The following is a 21,977-nucleotide window of genomic DNA, read 5'->3' on the forward strand; positions in this document are numbered from 1 at the left end:
GTTTTCTTTGACCCATACCTACAATAAAAGTAAAGAAAAAAACACATATAGACAATAACAATTAAAGTTTGAGATGAGTAAATATGGGTCAACAATTATAGATAATAACAATTAAAGAAACATATAGGTCGGAGACAGAAGAACAAATTAAGAAAAAAAAGGCTACGGAATGACACTAACACAATGATAGATATAACAAAAGTCAGGTTTACAAAGTTGTATAACAAATAATAGAACAACTATTCCAACAGTGAAGTGATATTTCCTCCTATGCACATTGTTGAGCACATATTCTTTTTTTGTTGGACTATTTCCTTTTTTTTTTTACCAAATGTGACTTTAATATTTTGAGCTTGCTCAAGAATTTCAACACCGGACAATCTTCTTGGAGGACTACGCATATCTTACTCACAATTAAAGCAAATCTGGTTCAATCTAAATGTGTGTTTTCGATCATGATGACATTAAAAACCACAAAACAATATTTGTAACTAATAGGAAGGCGAAGAGGAATGAAGTCAAAGTTACAGGATGGGTAAGGAAGTTTAGTGTAAGTGTTCCACCCTGAAAGTGATCCTAGCCCAAGGAAATCACTAATATTCCACAACAATGTTGCATGTAATTTGAACATCTCTTACTTGAAAGAATCATAAGCATCCACTCTTATTGTCCATAACTCTATTAACTCCCTTATTAGAGGCTGCAAGTAAACATCTATATCATTTCCTGGTATTTTTTCCAGGAATTATCATTGAAATAATAAAAGATGTTTGCTTCATGCACACCCATGGAGAATTATTGAATGGAATATGAACAATTGGCTAGATACTATGATTTGGAGTCATGAGACCAAAATGATTAAAATCATCAATAGCTAATCCAAGAAGAACATTTTATGAATCGGATGCAAACCAAGGGTGTGTTAAGTCAAACTATTTTCAAGATTCAGAATCTCTAGGTGTCCCATCATTCTGTCACTGTTACTATCCATAGCCTGCCATCTTATATTCTCAACTATCTTTGTAGATAGAAAAGAAACAATCTTTGTAATTGGGGTTTCAATGGAAAATAACGAAGAACTTTTGCAGGCACTTTCTTCATACTATTGTCATTAGTAGACACCTGCCCAACTTTTATCCTAGATTTCCATTTGGAAGTGTGACAAACTTTGCAAGTCTCACTCTCTTCATCTTCCGTACTCCCCCAAAAAAGCATTCAATCATTTGAACACACAAGTATCTTTTCAAAGTTCAAGCCAAGCTTGATAATCATTTTCTTTGCCTCATAAAATGAACTTGGAAGCTTTCCATGTTCAAATGCATCTTGCAAGAGTTACAAAATCATTGCCATGGCTTTGTCATTCATCCCACACATGCATTTAATATGATACAATTTCAACAAAAAAGACAACCTTGAATATTTTGAACCTTCATACAAGGGTTGTTCTGCATCTTTTGGTAATTCATAAAACTCTTCGGCTTCATTCCTTTCTTGAGTGTTTTTTGGAACCATATCTTCATCCCTATCAACCTCTACATTGAAGCAATGGGCACTTCATTCGTATGCTGCCTATCAACTCTAAAAGCATCATTAATCATATTTTGGATAGGATTTTTAATAATGTTGTCTTGAACTACATTTGTATGTGAGACATTTCGAGTTTCTTCACTTCTAGACTCCCCATGGTACAACCAAAATGTGTACCCTACCGGAAATGGTGTACAGATTAGGTGATCATAAATCACATCCCTACATTGCCTTTTTTGAAACCTCGTCGTTTGCAAGGGGATATTGTTTTGCCATTAACTAAACAATGTTGAAATGCAAAATCAAGGAATCCCATAATCCCTTGTACATACTCGATTGAGTTTTGTGGCTTCATAATTTATGACTTATCCATTCCTTAATTATTATTCTACATTACAATAAAACACATCATTTCATAAACTAATAAATCTACAATACTTCTAAAAATATGTAAATTACTTTTGAAATACAAGAAGTGACCTATATAATAAGCATCAAACAAAAAGCATACATGACATGTACAAAAAAAGTCAATGTAACATTCTTGTTGGTTGCAACTTGAGATTAAAAGAATATGGTGGAAAGCCTACCTCAATTGTGTTTACAAAGAAACTAAATTGTAGCACTGCAACAAGTTAGCAACAAGTCCTAAAAAGTAAGTCATGATTCAAAAATTAGAAAACAATATTTTCTTATGGAATTAAGTCTTAGAACTGAAAAGTAAAAGAACAAAGTAGCACTCACTAGAAGCAATGCCAAAAGTGGAAAAGAAGGGATAATGTGCAATAGAGGAAGAAATTTAAGATTGCAAAGAAAGGGCTTCACGAATTTGTAAAAAGGACACAAACTTAATTTAGTTTGAAACTGGCAACCATAAGGTAGTGTGTCAAATAACATAAATTAAGAGAGCTATGTAAGTATCAAATTAAGAGAGCTATGTAATTATCAAAATCACACTTTGGCAAGTAGGGATGACAAAGAATAAATTGCACAGTAATAGCTATTGTCTAATTTAATTATATACAACAATACATTAACCATGAAAAATAACATGTATGTCATGCTTTTGTCAAAGAACATTATCACACACATCTAAATTATAACATCTTTATCAAAATTTTGTCCAGATTAAAACCACAAGGAAAAAAATGAAAATTTATATTTCTGAACAACTTTTCCTTTCAAATTTACCAATTCTATCAGTCTAAAAACTGAGCATTAACAGGATTTTCCTCATCTCTAGCAAGAATTCATAAGCACAAAGGTTCAAACTCCATACCATTCACTGTTTTAGAATAAAAGAAATTGAAAAAAGAAAAATGCCTCACTAGATTGGCATTAGGAACAAGAATGAAAACAACAGTAACAACAATAGGGAACATATCAACAACTATACCATCTACTAGCCAACTTAAAGACTAAATTCTTAAAGAATAACAAGGATAGTTGCCATTGCCAAAATCACACCATAACTTTAAAACCTTGCCTTAGTTTAACATACATAAGAAGATTTCACAATGAAGCACAACTTTCAACCTATTCACAAGAGAAAGAGAGAGAAGGAGAAGCTCACCGATTATGGATGTGACACTGTGTTGATGCTGATAAAGTTAGACAATGGAAGAAGAGAATCCTTTTGCTAGTGATGAGGCACTTGGGTCTGTTGGCCCTCTTCTTGGTACTCTAATTTTTTTTGAAACAACTAAAAGATGAAATATCATTGAAAAGGAAATAGAGGTGCACCAACAAAAAATATAGGAAAAATGAGTATTACCCCTCCCAACCATTTATATATACGTACATACATACATACATACATACATACATATATATATATATATATATATATATATATATATATATATATAAGAAGGAGAAACAAGAGTACATAAAGAGAATACAAGGTACTAGAAGTACCAATCCCAAGATTAGAACAAATATCTGTCACTCTAACCTCACAATTAAATAAATTATAATAAGCTAGTATTCTAGCTAGCATGCATGTCCATGCAATGTCAATTTTCATATTGCATGTGTTTGTGTAATTGCGAATGGCTTGATTAAGTTTTTCATATCTGAAATATAGGCCGTTTTTAAAAAACTACCTAACATTCATTTTTTCTCCAAATACCTGAAAAAAATTTGCATTTCATTTTAGTACTTGTCGTTAATCATCTTCTATTAAGTAATGACGTGACAAATGGAGTGTCACATCATCACACCTAGTCACGGACACCTCATTGACATGTCATCCCTTCAATGGCGTGACAATGGCGTGTCGATGATAAGGCATGATGATGTGGCACTTAATTTGTCACGTCATTGCTTAACGGAAGATGACTAACGGTAGGTAGTAAAATGAAACTAATTTTTTTAAGTACTTGGTTTCAATAAAATGAATTTTTAGGTAGTAATCTGAAAACTGTCTATTTTTCAAGTATGAAAAACTTATTTAAATCATATATAATTAGTATTTTGCGATCTATGATCAATGTACACATGTAACATGTTATGTCTTCCCTTACTCTTCCTTCACTATTCTTTGGATTCTCTTTTAGTTTTATCCAAATATTAAATGTACACATCTTAACTCTTTAGTTTCACCTTGAATACTATCTTATTAATCTAGTTCAGTTGATTAAACATGATAAATTGATAGGTGAGTTATTGTAAATAATAGTGTTTTTTTCATTCCTACTAATAAAAAATATCTTATTAATTTAATGTATATTCTTATTTTGAATGAGAAATTATCTTAAAAAAATAAATAGGATAAAGTAAATTACATATATGTTCATCAAGTTATTTTAATTAATTTTTAGTTTTTTGACAAGTTTACAAATAATTGGTCAAATAAAAGTGTTTGAGAAATGATTTTTTCTTATTGACTTATAAGATTTGCTTTTAAACATAACTTACATTTAAGATTACCATTTTTATTTTTATTTTCAATAAGATAATAAAATTTTTCACTTATCATTTTATCTAAAATTAAATTATTTATTTTGATAAAACTCTTCCTTATCATTTGTTAACTAAAAAATTGTTTTTCAAATCGACTTAATTAAGTTTCACATACTTGAAAAATAGACAGTTTTCATATTACTACCTAAAAATTTATTTTTTTTCAAACAAGTACCTAAAAAAAATTAGTTTCAGTTTGCTACATGCTATTAGTCACATTCCATTAAGTGATGACATGGCAGATTGAGTGTCACGTCATCATGCCTTGTCACTAACATGTCATTGAAGGGGGTGACGTGACAATAAGGTGTCTGTAACTAGGTGTGATGATGTGTCACTTTTTCTGTCACATCATCACTTAATGAAAGACGACTAATGACAGATACTAAAATGAAATGCAAAAATTTTCCAGGTATCTAGGAAAAAAAATGGATGTTAGGTAGTTTTTTGAAAATGACCTATATTCCAGATATGAAAAACTTAATTAAGCCATTAGGAATTATAGAATGCCTATGCTAGCATGCTACTTTAATGTTTAAGAATCAAATATTATTCACTAGTAACCCTTCTCTTTTACCACAAGTTCATCCTCCCTCTATGGAATCAAACCCATACTACTTCTAAACCCCTTCACATGATCCAATTCTTTGATTATTATTATTAGTTGTCACTTCTCAAAATAATTACTATAAAATTTGTAGAGGAAAGCAAACTTAACATGTGCACCTTATCTATCAAAGAATAATTGATTATGCACCATCAAATTAAACATAGGTTTAATTACCCATTTAGTCCCAATAGTTTTCAAGCTTATCCCTTTTAGTTCCTATAGTTAATAAGTGGATTTTTTAGTCCTTGAAGTTTACATTTTAATTCCCAAAAGGTCTTTGTCGTTAAAATTCTTCAACTAACGGAGTTAAAAACACAACATTATTTTTCTACTTCAGATGAATTAACGAATCCTAATCTCCTTTTATTTTTGCAAGAAAACACTACAGAGAACTCACATTTTTAACCGAGAAGATCTAAATTCAAGATCAAACTAAAACGTAAAAAAAACATTAATTGAATATCCCCTAATGAGTTGCATGTCACAAGAATTAGAAAAAAAAGGCAACCAATTGAAAGCACTGAAACACATACCCAAACCCATCAGAATCATCAATTGATATCACAAAACCACAATTTTAAAATCCTCAACAAAGTTTTCAAACTTGAATCGAGTAAAAATTTTAAAATGAAAAACAAATTAGAAAAAAAAAAGAAAAAACTCACTGAAAATTGGATTTTAGTGGAAACGGTGTGTGAGGCCAGATGCAATGTCAAAGGCACCAAGCTTGATCCTCTATTTCACGCAGGACAATAGCTGCGACGTCAAAGGGTTCTCCACTGGAATTGGTTTGCCCTAGAGAACCCACCAAACATTGGACGTGACATCAAAGAGCAAGAAGAGACGACCAAGGCAGTGAGACAGCACTGTGTTGAGTGTACGAGTTTGCCTTTGGGAGAAGAGAAAGTGTTTCATTTTGAGAGGCAAAGGAAAATATGTTGGGCGCATTGGTTTGACAAAATTTTAGACGGATTTAGGGAAATTAAAATTGATTTATTTTTTATTTTTTAAAATATAATTCCTAACTCTACGATAGTTTCTTATACCTGCCGCAAACACTACTCAAAATTATGAAATTTAATTAAAATTTCCGCAGTGCTCACTTGAACCTCCACAATCAAAGAGCAACATACGATACTTTTAAGAAACCACCACATTTGCCGTAATAATCAAGCGACGACGATTTAAGTAGAACCATCGCAAACCTAGCACCGCGAATTGGCAATTTTCCTATAGTGAGTGGCGAATGGAAAGAAACAAAGGCTGAACATCAAAAGGGAAAATAAATACACATAAAGGTTTATGAGTAGAGGAAATTTGAAGAGAATGTTTTTACGTAGAGAGAAAAAGGAATATGACATTTATAAAAGAATAAAAGAGTCAAAATAATAAAAAAAAAGAATGGGTACAAAGAATTGTGTTAGTTATGAAAACGATGAGAGAACCAGGGAAAATGTGAAAGAGCACACCAGTGCAATAAATGGCGTGGAAGTTTAAAAGGTAAAGCAATACGTGTTTCAAAGGCATGCTCAACATGAAATACGCAACAAAAAGCATAGACTAGACTCGAGGTCGGGTTGAGGTTTTAACATGACCTACAAAATCTGTTGGTACCCTAAGAAATAGGTTCCCAAACCAGGGTAATAAAAAGTTGGGCAAAGTTATAGAATGAAAACCAAAACATAAACACAAGTTATAGCGATAGAAAGGTCGGCTTAAGGAATCAGATCCCAACTTGAGGAAAAAAGGTAAAGGGCTTACAAAGAACAAAGGTATGAAAACATTTCTCAAAGACCTAAGACCTATATACCATATACAAAAAAGGTTAAGTTGGAAGTAACATACAAAAGATATCCTTACAAAGTAAGTCAGAAATTTCGACTAAAATATTAATATACAAAAATATTTCCATTTTATTTCATGGTTGTTACATTTATAGAAACATGTGTTGTAATAGTCTCTAAATGCGGTTGACTAAATGCTGAAAATGTCGGCCGAATTCAAACAACTACAAGCACATGTTGAAAGAGCCCAAACAAAGTTCCCAAAAGCCTCTGTGACACCACAAAGATTACCTTGATAAGTCTGAGGTTGGTTCAACAAGGAACCCAGAGAGAAGCTCTCACCAAATTTTTATCAAATGCCAAAAAGATTTTTTTATTGAAAACTGAAAACAATATATATAGTGTATCTGAACAAAAAGATAGAAATAAACATGGGTCTTCTAAACAGTTTGGGCCAAAAAATTATAAATAAAAAATAGAAAATATTTGGTATGGGCCTTCAAATTAGTCTTGGCCTTCAGCAACGATTAATATGCTTAATAATGCATCTGCTTCTGGGCCTTCATCCTTCTCCACTTGGGCCTTTCGTCCTTTTCCACTTGGGCCTTCGTCCTTCTCCACTTGAGCCTTCATCCTTCTCCACTTGGGCCTTTGTCCTTCTCCCCTTGGGCCTTGCTAGTTATGTCTGCTACCATTTGTTGGAGGGTATCCACTGACTGTTTGGTCATACTCCTGGTCTTAGGTCCCTGTATTTGGATAGTTTTAGGATTCTTATCATTCCCTCCTTCTTGGAAAACATTTGCCCTCAAATGTCCAGGATCATCATCGGGTTCAAGTGCCACTTCCTTCCTGTTCTTGTTGGCTTGCTTGGCATAACTTTCATTCTTCTTTTCAATTTGCACCTTCACTTGCTCATACCATGTTTTCACATACTCAACTTTGGCATGTGCATCCTTATGCTAAGTCTCTTGGGGATCGCTTTTGTAAGGTGGCCTGTTGGGCAATGAAGCTCTTGTAAAGAGATCAACTTGATGTTCTATGCCTCTTGAAGGTGGCAGTCCATGAGGAATCACCTTGGGAAAGACATCTTTAAATTCCTACAATAAGGGTTAAACACTAGGAGAAACATAAATAGTTAACTCATTAGAATTATCAGTAGAGATTTTACTGGCAAGTAACATTTTCCTCACTTCACTCGCCTCTACAAAACAATTAGATTTTCTCTCATGTGTATCACTCTCTCTCTCTGTCTCATGTGTGTCACTCTTTCTCTCAGGTGTATCACTCTTCTTTTTCTTATTCCTCTATGGTGCTTCACTCTTTTCTGTCTCTTGTTCTCCCTTCTCTCTCATTCTGATTTGGTCATCACACACTTCTCTAGGGGATAGAGGTGTAAGAATAATTTTTTGGTCATGGTGCTAGAAAGAAATCTTGTTGGTGAAGCCATCATGCGTTGCTTTGGTGTCCTCTTCAATGTTGGCCCTCACTAGTGCCATCTTCATCTCCTTACAGTACTCTTCCACAGTCAAACTTTCTTGGGACAACCTTTGGGGTTTCTGTCGCATGGTTCTATTGTAGCTAGTTGGAACATACCTCTTTCGCATAACCTTTCTCATCTCAGTCCATGTATCTATCTCCTACTCTTCTTCTCACTTCATCTTTCTTTGATTTTTCTTCCACCAAACAATGGCATAGTCTGAGAATGTAGATGCTGCTAACTTTACCTTCTGCTCTTCAGGGTAATCATTGCAAGAGAATGCATGTTGAATCTTCATCTCTCAGTCAAGATAGGCGTTTGGGTCACTCCTACCTTTGAAAGAGGGTACATTGAGTTTTACTCCCTCAATTTTGTTCTGCCCCTCCATTTTGTGTTGCTTGGGTCCAACATTGCCCACTCTGTTACCACCATAATGTCTCCCAGTATTCTGATTCAGTTGGTTCTCTAGATCTTCTATTCTTCCATAAAGCTCTTTATTGTTACGGTTCAACAATCGTCGCATCTGTGTAGTCATTGCGTCCAATAACAAACGCTGAGATCCATCCAGTTGATGATAATCACCACCACCATCACCAGCTCCTGCCATAATAAATAGAGAAGAAAATATTTTGCAGTAATTTTTTTTAAAAAAGTTTCAGGACCTCACCACACTCTACTCACGTGTTTCTCTCTTTGATGGTAGTTCACTCATGTTTGAGGCTCTCAATATAGGCTTTTGTGTGATGTTTTCACTCTTGCCTTTTACCACTCACTCCCTCTTAAGTTCCTGGATGAATCAAATTAGACACACAAGGTATATAACATGAAAGACAATTTAATTATCACAGATTGAGTAACAAATTTGATTTGGATAACATATCAGATATGATTTGGATAACATATTAGACTTGATTTGAATTTAGATTTGATTTGGATAACATATTAGACTTGATTTGGATAGCATATTGGATTTAATTTGGATAAAGGATTATATTTGATTTGGATTGCAGATTAGATTTGATTTGGATAATAGATTAGATTTGACTTGATTTGGATAATAGAATAGATTTGAATAACAAATAGAATAAACAAAGAAGCTATTTAATCACACAGAAGAAGAGAACAAAATTAACGAAGATGACATGTAAACTTCAAATGGTCATAACTTTTGCTACGGTTATCCGTTTGAGGCCCACTACATATCAAAATGCTCAGTATTCAGAGGAGAATCCAGATAAGGGGATTTGGTCTATGATTTTATTGCCAAAAGAAACACCTCTAACTACCTCAATTTTGTGTTCAAAGATCAAACACCCACTTTCTTTCTTCTTTTATTTCAAAATTTCTGTAACTTTTTTTTAATGCTTTCTTTTCAAATTTGTCTATGATAATTTTGGCGACTTGTTCAATAGGAAAATAGGCACATAGACTCAAGAATCCACTCAATCCCTAAATTCTTCCGGTAAGCCAAATTATCCCCAAACAAAATTTGTAACAGAATTTGAAACAAAGTTCAAACAAATTTTTTTTGACACAAAGTCTGAAAGACACAAGAAACAAGAACAAGAATGTGACAAGAACAAGAACACAAATAACAGAACAAGAAAAAAACAAGAACGCAATAGGAAGCAAACAAGAACGAAACAAGATGTAAACAAGAACGAAACAAGACGCAAACAAGAACACAAATAACAAAACAAGGACAAAACATGAACCTGGACAGATTACAAAGAAAAAAAATTGGATAAGATAGGACCTGTATCAAGAGCCGAAGCTCTGATACCAGATGATGTGATCTTGACTAGGACCTTCATCCTTTTCCACTTGGGCCTTTCGTCCTTCTCCACTGGAGCCTCTGATACAAAGAAAAAAAATTGGATAAGATAGGAAGCAACGATTAATATGCTTAATAATGCATCTGCTTCTGGGCCTTCATCCTTCTCCACTTGGGCCTTTCGTCCTTTTCCACTTGGGCCTTCATCCTTATCCACTTGGGCCTTCGTCCTTCTCCACTGGAGCCTTTGTTCTTCTCCCCTTGGACCTTGCAAAGTATGTTTGCTACCATTTGTTGGAGGGTATCCACTGACTGTTTGGTCCTACTCCTAATCATAGATTCCTGTATTTGGATAGTTTTAGGATTCTTATCAGTAGGTATGTATGATTATTATTTATTCTTATAATTTAAAATATAATAAAATAAGTTTAAATATTACCCCCACAAATTTTTTTAGTCTCATTCTTTTTATTCTCTCAATTAATCATTTATACTATTATTTGTTTTCATTTTTATGTGTATTTTACATACTATATTTGTAATTAATAAAAAAATTCCCTCTCATTTATTTTAAATTTCATTTCTTTTATCTTTACTCACACATATAAAATATTTGATTTTTTAATTGTCTATCATTTAAAATGTACCTTCTTTTATCTTCATCTTTCAATTAAATTTCAATAGTTTATTTTTTAAAATAAATTATCAATAGTTAAAAATAATCTTAAACCACAATTAATTTTTCATTGTAAATTCAAAATAGAAATTATATATTTAATTATATTTTTTATTATGAACTTTAATCATAACGTAATTTATATGTTACAAATTATTTATTTATTTAAATTTGAATTATCTAAGTTAAACATTTTTTGGAAAAATATAAATTAAACATTTATCTACTATTCATAAACTAAAATATTGATTATGTATATGAATATTGCTCTCATAACAAAAATTTTCTAAATTTGTGACGGGATCCAAGTATAACAATACTAATGGCTAAGCAAGTTCTACTCATTATAAAAGTATATAATGATTCCATTGTATTATTTTCACCCTGAATATATATGCAACAGAAACACAATTTCCTTTCATACTTTTAAAATAAAATTGTATTTTTGTTGATATTTGTTTGACACAACTTAACTTTTGACTCTTATATGTCCAATTTTAGTGTATAATATATCCATTTCATATAACTTTTGAAGAGAAATGCAAGACAAATATCAAAGCGGACTTGATCCAACATTTTTGCCAAAAAAACCTTTCCTTTTATGAAAAAATTGACTTGAAAGATTTGGAGGTAAGAAACCCATATTATTCTACAAAGTTTAATTTTCTTTAATATTTTATTATCAATGACTGATTATGTAGTAAATGTTGAGGGCGACTGCCTTGCAATTGATTTTGTTAAGGCAATTGATAATCAGTCACCCTATGCGATAATTTATTATTTAAAAATATTTTTAATCCTTTCACCCTCCTTAAAAGCGCTCAAATAACCATTTTTTTTTTCCATTTCCCCCTCTCTAAATCCCTAAATCGCTAACAGTTCTCTTTGTCCTCCTTCTCTGGCGTCTCTCTCAACGAACCTTGCAGAAGGTATGTCTCTCTTTGAGGGTTACGTGGTGATGGGGTTGGGGTTGGCCGGTGGTGATGAAAACCTGCGATGTTGTTACCGGTGCTGGGGTTGGCGTGGCTAAGGCGGGGTTACGGGGTTGAGGAGGGTGTTGCACACAATGTTACGAGGAGAGGTTCGTGTTGTGCAAAAATGGGGTTGGGGTATGGCATAGAGGGGTTGTGCAGAGGGGTTGGGGTGAAGGGTTTCTCGGGTTGTGTAGAGGGGTTGGGGTATCTGTTTCAGTCTCTCTCGTCTGGCATTGATGGCTCATCTCTCTCAATTTCAATTTGTTAGGTGAACATCTTTGTTTTGTACACTCTCTGCAGAACCTTTCTACGAGCGACGTTCTCACTTTCTCACTCTGTTTGTGCGATCAAGGGACATTGCTCGATTTTGGTGTGGTCAAGGGCACCATGCGTGAGAACGAAATCCTCTGGTGAGTGTTCTTATCGTGCTTCTTTGTATTTTAGTTTAGAACTAATTGTATTGAGTGATGATATGAAATCCTCATGTCAATGTGATTATGGGTCTTGTACCCACTCGCCAGCTCCACCCATTCTTCGATATAGAGTTGTGAGCTACGAATACGATACGAGGTTCCTTTGGTACATGATTTGGATTCTACAAATGACAATAAAGAAAAATCAATTATGAACATGAAGTAGACAAGTTATTGTACATGTGAAGTTTGGAATTTTATTCTGGTTAATCATGATGTAAAGCTAAAAACAGACACCTTCAAGGATTAGTTGTATCTATGATTAGATTAAATAGTGGGAAATAAGTGAGAGAATGGCAGAAGAGATCAAGGTGATAAATCATGCATTTTCATGTTCCTCTAATCAAAATTCTTCACTTTATGTCACATCTGACCTACTAATGCTCTCCCGAACACTTTTTTTGTTGATGTTTTTATTAAAACTTTGTTAATGAAACCTTAGTTCTTCTGTTATCACATGTTTTTTCTTCTTTCAAATGTCTCAAATTATCTACTAATATACGTGATATATATATAGTAATAGAAAAATAAAAGCCTTTTATTTTGATCTGGCTGTATAATATTATTAAGAGAAAAATAGTGTTTCTATTTTGTTTAAATGATACATAGCTCACATGATCTATCATGCTTCAATATATAGATAATATTGCCTATTCTGAATAAATTACTTAGTTTTGTATTTATCCCAAGTTCTTGTTGCTTTCTAGTCTAACTTGCTGTTTGTATAATCTGATACTTTTTATGTTACTACTCAAAAAGCTATACCGGTCTCTTACTACCCAAGGATTGTAAATTGTGATGCTGGTATTATTCTTAAAAGATGGGGTATGCTTAGACACATTACTTGCCTCCATGTTATATTAGTATAGATCACATTTCACATAAATAATGTGCTGGAAAGGGGATATATCATTGTTCTTGTAATGTTACAGTTTGTATATTTAGGTTATATTTCTAATGTTTTCATTGCCTATTGTTATCATACCACTGTCCCATATACCCTCCCCAGCTGTAACAAACATTGTCTCGAGAGGATTAGGCCATGGCCATTCAAAAGATGAGCCTTAGACATTGCTATTGTTGCTGTAAATTAAGTGATATTAACAAATCGAATCCAAGAAACGTGAGACCAAAATTGCATTCCTGGATAGGTCCTTCTGCCAAACCCAAATGGTATCAGCTAGAAGTCACACCTTCACACATCTATGATGCTTCCTTCAAATCTTTGGCCAAAACTGTTCTGCCTCATCCCAAGCACTTGGGTCTCTCACAATTGCTCATGCATGTATTATCACCCTTGATTTTTTGGGTACGAAAAAATCTCCAACCGTTCAATCTTCTATTGATTGGTGTGGTATTAGCAATGGTACCATTGGATGGGGCCTCATGCTTTCTTTTATAACCATATCCAAATACTCCAACTTGTTCAAGTCTGATTCCTCCACCTTCCTCTTCGTACCCACCACAGTTTCCAACTCCATTTAGACTTTCTTCATCACTCTTCATTCTTTAGCAGCTTCGAAAGTGTCTACTCAATTGTTGTAGCAGAAGTATCCATTGAGCCAAACAACATATCTTATGCCAAAAACAACAATTGCGTCAAAGAATAGTAAGAATATAACAAAATTATAAGGACTAAATTACTCATCTTAACTTATATTTTAACTTTATCATACTTATAAATATAATTAAGGCACAGCCAAAATGTGATACTTATAATTTGCTTGACCATAGCTTGTTGAGTCTTATTTGCATTTGGAGTAGAGGTAATTTGCTTATTCTTTTAGCTTTGCTACAACAATTTTTGCATAGTGCCAATATTTTGCTTCTATAATTGTGTTTCTTGTTAGAATTTTGGTTTGTTATACAACACTATGGTTGCTTTCAAACTTTCTGGTTGTTTAAATTCTATTTGTTGATTGAATTGGTATTATGCATGTCGAAAGTTCTAATTATTTCTACAAAATGTATTAGTCACAGTGTTATCAAATAGCGGCCATGGTGGAAAAGCGTGGTGGAAATTTGAAAAAATGCCACCGAATAGAGGTGGCATGGCGGGTTGGGATGGTGGTCATGGCGGAATAGCAGATATTTTTTTGGTTTTTTGCGCGGTAGGTGTTAGGCTGACCCGACCCAACCTTACCCGAAATTGAAGTGCAAAAGCGCGGCGGGAGGACGCACAACACATAACACAACAACACGACCCACACGCACCACCCCGCACCCAGCAACGACCAGCGGCGACGACCCCGCACGCAGCAGCGACGAACCCGCACCTGCACGACCCCACAAAGGTGACACACACTGACACACGACCACCATCCCGTGAAGGCAACGCAGTACGCATATGACCTCGCATCCCGCACCCGCACAAACAACGAATGTCGACGACACAACTTCAATGTGCGCTTTTGGATTTTGTTTTTTTTTTTCTTTTTTTTGCTGTTTGACACCCGTTTTTGATGTCTGCAACTTTTTTTTCATTTTTCTATTTGACACCCTTATTTTTTTTTACACCCATTTTTATTTTATTTTTCTATTTGACACCATGTTTTTTTTCTGTTTAGTTCTCTTTTAAATGGCACTTTGCACTTTGCACTTTGCATTATGTTTTTATCCTTTTCTTATTTTGAACTCTTTAATGAGTTTATTTGGTGTTGGTACTTGGTTATTGTATGAACTCATGAAACTTTTTTAACTTTTTTAGTTTATTTGAATGCAATCCATTGTTTTTTTCAATTTCAATGAGTTTATTTGGTGTTAGTACTTGGTTATTTATAATTATATATATGTATATTTTTTTTTGTCTGCCATGATATCCGCCATTTTCTGCTACGCCATCCGCCATTAACAACATTGATTAGTCATTGAAATTTGGTTTTGCTTAATTATATGACAAAATATGGATATCCATGAAAATCATAGTTAGATGTATAATAAACTTTTGCCTAACCGAAAGGGGTACACTAAAGGATTTTTAAATGGGGTAGTTGAATTTGTATCTTTTGCATGCCAACAAAACTTGTCAAATGGTAAAATTAGATGTCCTTGTTCTAAATGAAAAAAATCTCAACTTCTTAGATTCTAAAGATGTTAAAGTTCATCTTTACAAGAAGGGTTTTACACCTGATAATTGGTATTGGACATGTCATAGAGAAAGTGATCCAAATTTGTATAATGCTCATCCAAATTTAGCTAGCAAAGCACAAGAGGGTCATAATGAACATTTCGATAGATTTGAGAGCATAACTATTGAAGTTGTTAAAGTAGAGTTTGGGGGGCATTATGATCAACAAAATGATTAGCGTCCTAAATCGGAGGGAAACATTTCCAACGATCTTTTAATCAAGCATTGGCTCTTTTGAAAGAGACACATCGTGTAGATAATTTTATACCTAAAGATTACTATAGGACCTTAAAACTAGTTTCAAAACTTAGTCTATCTGCAAAAAAAAAATAAAAAAATTGATTGTTTTGTTGATGGTTGTATGTTGTTCTACACTGATGAAGATAGACAATTAATAGAATTTAAGTTTTGTCACAAACCTCGTTATAAGGCAAGGTGGGTAGGGGTAAACATAAAAATGTCCTTGTGGAGAGAATGCATTATTTACCCCTCATTCCTAGTTTTAAGAGATTATATGCCTAAATGAGTTCTATTTCACAAATGAGGTGGTATTTTAAAAATAGAAGAGAGGAAGGAGTTTTGTGTCATTCATCAGATGGAGAAGCATTGAAACACTTTGATCAAATGTTTCTGGTTTTGCAGTTGAACCAAGAAATGTTAGATTAGACTTATGTGTTGATGGTTTCACACCATATGATCAATTAGGAAAATCTTATTCTTGTGGGCCAATAATTGTAACTCCTTACAATCTGCATCCAAAACTATGCATGACAACTCCCTATATGTTTTTAACTTTAATTATCCTTGGGCCAAAAATTCTAAAGGATAGAATATATGTGTATTTGCAACCATTGATAGATGTGTTAAAATTATTTTGGAATGAAGGTTTGCTGACATATGATATATAAAAAAAAATAGAATTTTATAATGAAAGTTGCATTAATGTGAACTATCAATGATTTTCCCGCGTATAGTATGTTGTTTGGTTGGAGTACATCAAGAAGATTGACATGTCCATATTGCATGAATAATTCAAAGATTTTTTGGTTATATAGTGGTGGTAAGTTTTCTTGGTTTGATTGCCATTGTCAATTTTTACCTATGGATCATGCATATCCAAGAAATAAGAATGCATTCTTCAAGAATCGAATTGAAAAGTCTTGACCTCCATTGATGTTATCTAGGGATGATGTGTGAGAACAAGTTGCTTATTTTCCCAAAATAACTGAGAAAGTAGAATTTACATGTGATGGTTGTGGTGTAACTCATAATTGGATAAAACAAAGCATTTTTTGGGAGTTACTGTATTGAAATACCAACTTATTAAGGCACAATCTTGATGTAATGCATATTGAGAAAAATGTTTGACCAAGTTCTTAGCACAATGATGGACATCAAAGATAAGACCAAAGATGATGTTGATGAAAGAATGTATTTAACAAAGTATTGTCGCAGAAGAGAATTGGAATTGCAAAAGTTATGTAATGGAAAAGATGTAAAACCTAAGGCAAATTTTGCTTTGTCTAAGGAGCAAAAAGTGTTGTGTTTAAATGGATTACTGAGTTGAGAATGCTCGATGACTATGTCTCAAATTTGCATAGATGTGTAGACATAGAGCAAGGAAGAATGGTTGGAATGAAAAGTCATGATTGTCATGTATTTATGGAGTAGTTATTGCCTATTGCATTTAGTGCATTGCCAAATCAGGTTTAGAAACCTATAAGTGAGTTAAGTAAATTCTTCAAGGATCTATGCTTAATAGTTTTGCGTGGATGATTTGTTACTAATGGGACAAAACATTGTCGTTACATTATTTAAATTGGAATGATTATTTCCACCTACATTCTTCAATTCGATGGAACACTTACCTATTCATTTGCCTTAGGAAGCAAGAATAGGAGGTCCCATTCAATATCAATGGATGTATTCATTCTAGAGGTAAATCATTTACATCATTAAATTTAAGCATGCATACTTTCCTCAGCCAGATGTCAATATCAATGATTTGTTGAGTTTGAAACAATAGGTCAATGAATCGGTAGTGGAATTCTTAGAGAGATTCAGAGCCACGACTGGTCAATGTTCGATACAATTTCTTGAAGCCAAATATATGGTTACTGTCATAAGTAATATGCATTCTCAATTGAGAGAAATGTCGGTGGCTCAAGCATGTAGTGATATGAATCAACTAGCTTCAAGGGCTACCAGAATATAACACTTCGTTAGATATAAGGAACAAAAATGAGAAAGGGATGAGGTCATGGCAACCATAATCATTAGGGTCAAACCTTACTTTTGTCCAACGTTGAAGACTTCCAAGACCATAAACTCCAATACTACCAGTGGTAAATTTGAGTAAGCATTTGATATTTCGAAAGATTATCAAATTTTTTATTATCTTCTCAAAGATCAACAAATACAATTGATGCATGGGCACAAAATTCCTTCAGCTGATGAGATAAAAGATAGATATATTGCAAATGGAATAACTAATATAATCACAACATTGCCATCTGTTTTGGAATTTCGATAGGCTATTTATAGATCTATCAAAGAAGATTTAAGCTAGCCAACAAGAGCACTGAGGAGATTAAAGTCAATACTAATTTTTCCCTAACATTGATATCAACATGGTTTCATGCAACCCCAATTGGCAAAAAGAGCAATCTGTTTGACAATTGAAAGAAAAACAGGCACAAAGATTGATTGACCAACCTAGGACCAGTGTATTTAAGTGGTTAGGGAGGCCGAAATTCTTGGTGCCAATTTGGACACCGCATAAGATGGTTAAAGGGCATAGTCCAACCAAATGATTGTGTTAATTAGGTTTGGTTGCTACAATGAAAAAGAGACGATTTGTAGGCCCTAAAACTTCTAAAATAAGGTAATGGTCATGTGTCAACAACATAATCATAGACGTCATAATGAGGCAAGGATGTCGGTCATTGATGACGAACCTATTCCTGATGGGGGTAAACGAATGGTGGAATTTAAAGTGGAAAAAGACATGAGAACTTTGAAGATTTCCATGAAAAAAGGTGATTATCCAAGTGGTCGAATGATTAAACCTTTTGCTAGTGTTAAAGAAGGAGAATGGATAGTTAATCAGTAGAAGGAAAGGTTGATACCACTTAAAATGTTTACTAGGACACATAAAAGGAGATTTCAAGGAAGAAGGCAATTGATAAGATGAAGCAAGCCATTTCTTTGATTGCTGAAGTAGATGATAAAGGTTCTAATGAGGTATCTTCTTCTAAGGTAATGAAGAGTGACAAATTGGGGAAGAGCTCAGTAAAGTGTATCAAGAGGATAAAGAAGAAGAATTGTATGCCAATTCGACAGATAAAACAATTCATTCCATAGATAATTTGTCACAATTGACCAATCCAATCTTAGACCAACAATTTGAGGAATCATTATTGGATTGAATGTTGGGAGAAGAGGATAACTTTCTATCAGTAGAAGTCAATATGGTCATCCTTATACCAAGTGAATTTTGGGCTTATGCAAAGCAATCAAATAAACTAGATGGTGATGTGTTTGTTGAAGACGTAGAATGTGCATCGTTGATTATAGACCCAAATCAACAAGGGAAAGCAATGATATTCGAAAAGCCTATAGAAGAAATGGGGAGACATTTGAAGCCATTGTATATCAGAGCCCACATCAACGACAAAACATTAAGTCGAGTGATTGTAGACGGTGGAGTTGTGTTAAATGTGATACCAATTAATACTATGAAGAAAATTGGCAAAGGAGTGGAAGATTTAACAACCAACATGAAAATGATAAAATTTACTTGTGGTGGAACTTATGCTTGGCGTGTGTTAGTAGTTGATATTACAGTTGGGACCAAAACCAAAAAAATAGTGTTGTTTGTGGTGGACGCTAAACCAGCGTATACCTTGCTATTGGGACGTGATTGGATCCATAGGAGTAAGTGTGTCACATCAACTATTCATTAGTTCTTGATGTTTTGGGATGAAGATCAAGTAGAAAAGGTCCATGCTAATAAAAGACCATTTAAAGTTGAGGTACATATGGTTGAGCCTATTTATTATTCCCCTTATATAAAGCCAATACAAGTGCCTAAATCATTTAAAGAAGGATCATGGAAGGCCTGTAACTTAACTACGAAAGGCTTTGAAATGGAAAGCCTTGGTGGGCATGCTGCCCAAATAATGCACTAGCGGGTCAACTGATTCGAAGGAAGATTCCTCCATTTGAAGCTCAAGATCTGCTGATAGAAGTAAATCTCGACACTAGTAAGGAACCTCGAATGACAAAAGTGAATGGTTTGTTAAATGAGGAACAAAGGAAGAAATTAGTGGAACATATAAAAAATATCAAGATTCTTTCGCATAGGAACTTAAACTGGGTTTTAAATCTTCCAAACAATCACCAAGGAGGTTTAACCCATAGTTGATTCCTCAAATTAAAGTTAAAGTGGAAAGACAGTTGAAGGCAGGGTTCATCAAGATAATAAGATATCTTGAATGGTTATCTAATAAATTTCCAATGGAGAAAAAGAATGGAAAGCTTGGGGTATATACTGATTTAAGTGATGTGAATTTGGCCATGCCGAAAGATAAGTATGTAATGTTGATTGCAAATATGATGGTTGACTCAGTAGCCAACCATGGGATCCTTACGTTCATGGATGGTCATTTTGGGTATAATCAAATATATTTAGTAGAAGAGGATGTAGCAAAAATTGTTTTTCGATGTCCACAAACGCTTGGGATCTATGAATGGTTGGTAATGTCATTTGGTTTAAAGAACATAGGAGCCATTTATCAATGGGCTATGAATGCTATTTTCCATGAATTGGTTGGTAAATTGGTGGAGGTTTACATTAATGATGTGGTTGCAAAGTCAATCGATTTTGAGGAGCCCTTGGGCGATCTAAAAGATTCTTTGTTAAGGATGAGGTTTCATACGCTTAAAATGAATCATGAGAAATGTGCTTTTGGAGTATTAGTAGGAAAATTTTTGGGTTTCCTTGTCCATCAAAGAGGAATTGAGGTAGATAAAAATAAAGCTAAAGCATTGTTGGAAGCAAGGCCACCTCAGAATAGGAAGGAGCTTCAAAGTCGGATTGGGAAGATCAATTTCACGCAAAGGTTTATAGCTAATTCAATAGGAAAGTTGAAAGCTTTTTCTCCATTGTTGAAGCTGAAAGATTCTGATACATTCAAATGGGAGATAGAATGTCAAGAGGCTTTTGAGTAGATCAAACAAGCTTGCTCGAGAAGAGAATGAGAGAGAGAGAGAATGGAGAGTGGCGTGGAAATTGAAGGAGAATAGGAAGAGAAGTTGAACTCTTGATGAAAGCTTGCTTGAGAAGCTTCTATGAAAGCTGGATCTTTGAGCTTCAATAAGGTTCTTCAATTGTGATTTTCAGTCATGGAGTTACAGCGTAAGATAAAGAAGAAGAGGTGAAAGGAGACACTATCCACTACAGAATAAGTCATGGAAGAAGAAATTTTGGCACCAAGAGATTGCCTTGGATAAAAAACTTAAAGAGGAAGCTTCAATGGAGGAAGAGAATGAAAGAGAGTGTGTGGCGTGGAAATTAAAGGAGAATAGGAAGAGAAGTTGAACTTTGAAGTGTGCCTCACAAGTTTCTCATTCATCAAAGTTCAACTTTTCTTCTTATTCTCCTTCATTTTCCACGCCACTTTTCTCTCATTTTCTACCTCTATTGAAGCTTCCTTTTTAAGCTTCTTATCCAAGACACTTTTTTGGTGGTGAAATTTCTTCTTCCATGATTTATTCTCAAGTGGATGACATCTCCTCTTACTTCTTCTCCTTTATCTTCCGCTGCAACTCCATGACTGAAAATCACCATTAAATGATCTTATTGAACCTCAAAGATCCAACCTCCATAGAAGCTTTTCAAGCAAGCTTCCATCAAGTAGTATCAGAGTACAAGAGCTTCAAGTAGGCGCTCCTTAAATTTTCATTAGTTTTCAGCTTTACCTTTTCCTCCATTGTTATTTTTTCATTTTTTTTTCCATGTATTTCCTCACATGTCTTGTGCTGAATGTTGTTAACATGTTTTTTTAGAATTTCCATCGATTAAATTTGCTATAGAAATACTTTAAATTGAGTGAAATACCAAAGAGAGAACAACCATCAAACTTGAGGACTTTTTGTAATTTTGTAATTGACAATTTACTTGTAATTGGACACTTGTACGTTTACCTTTATTGCTTTCAAATTTTATAACAAAAAAACCTTTCATTGGAAGTGTGTTGGAAGTCTCCAATAGGTTACCCTACTTTCATTAGTGTGTAATAATTTTAGGAAGTGTGTTGGAAGTCTCCAATATGTTATCCTACTTTTACAAATCCCCAATAAGAAAGAATCATAACTTAAGAACTAACATGAGTCATGATTCATCTAGTGTTAATGGTGAGGATACTAGTCATAAGGACCCTCTATCTAAAATATTAGATTAGTTGAGTTCCCTCAAGTTATGAAAAGAAAAACTAAAAAGAAAAGAAAAAGGAAAAGAGAGGATAAAAATAAATCAAGATGAGAAGAAACAAGTAAGAAAAGAAGAAGGAAGGAAAATATTAAAAGAGT

The 21,977-nt window shown here is 33.9% G+C and overlaps 1 long non-coding RNA gene across 1 annotated transcript; it reads left to right on the forward strand.

Annotated features, from left to right (window-relative positions):
- Positions 1-11,584: 11,584 nt before the first annotated feature.
- Positions 11,585-14,854, forward strand: LOC102666278 (uncharacterized). Its single transcript, XR_412756.3, has 3 exons — positions 11,585-11,741; positions 12,055-12,196; positions 14,234-14,854. It is a non-coding gene; the product is annotated as an uncharacterized lncRNA (long non-coding RNA).
- The last annotated feature ends 7,123 nt before the right edge of the window (positions 14,855-21,977 follow it).

Source organism: Glycine max, chromosome 1 (genome assembly GCF_000004515.6).
Source record: "Glycine max cultivar Williams 82 chromosome 1, Glycine_max_v4.0, whole genome shotgun sequence".
NCBI lineage: Eukaryota > Viridiplantae > Streptophyta > Magnoliopsida > Fabales > Fabaceae > Glycine > Glycine max.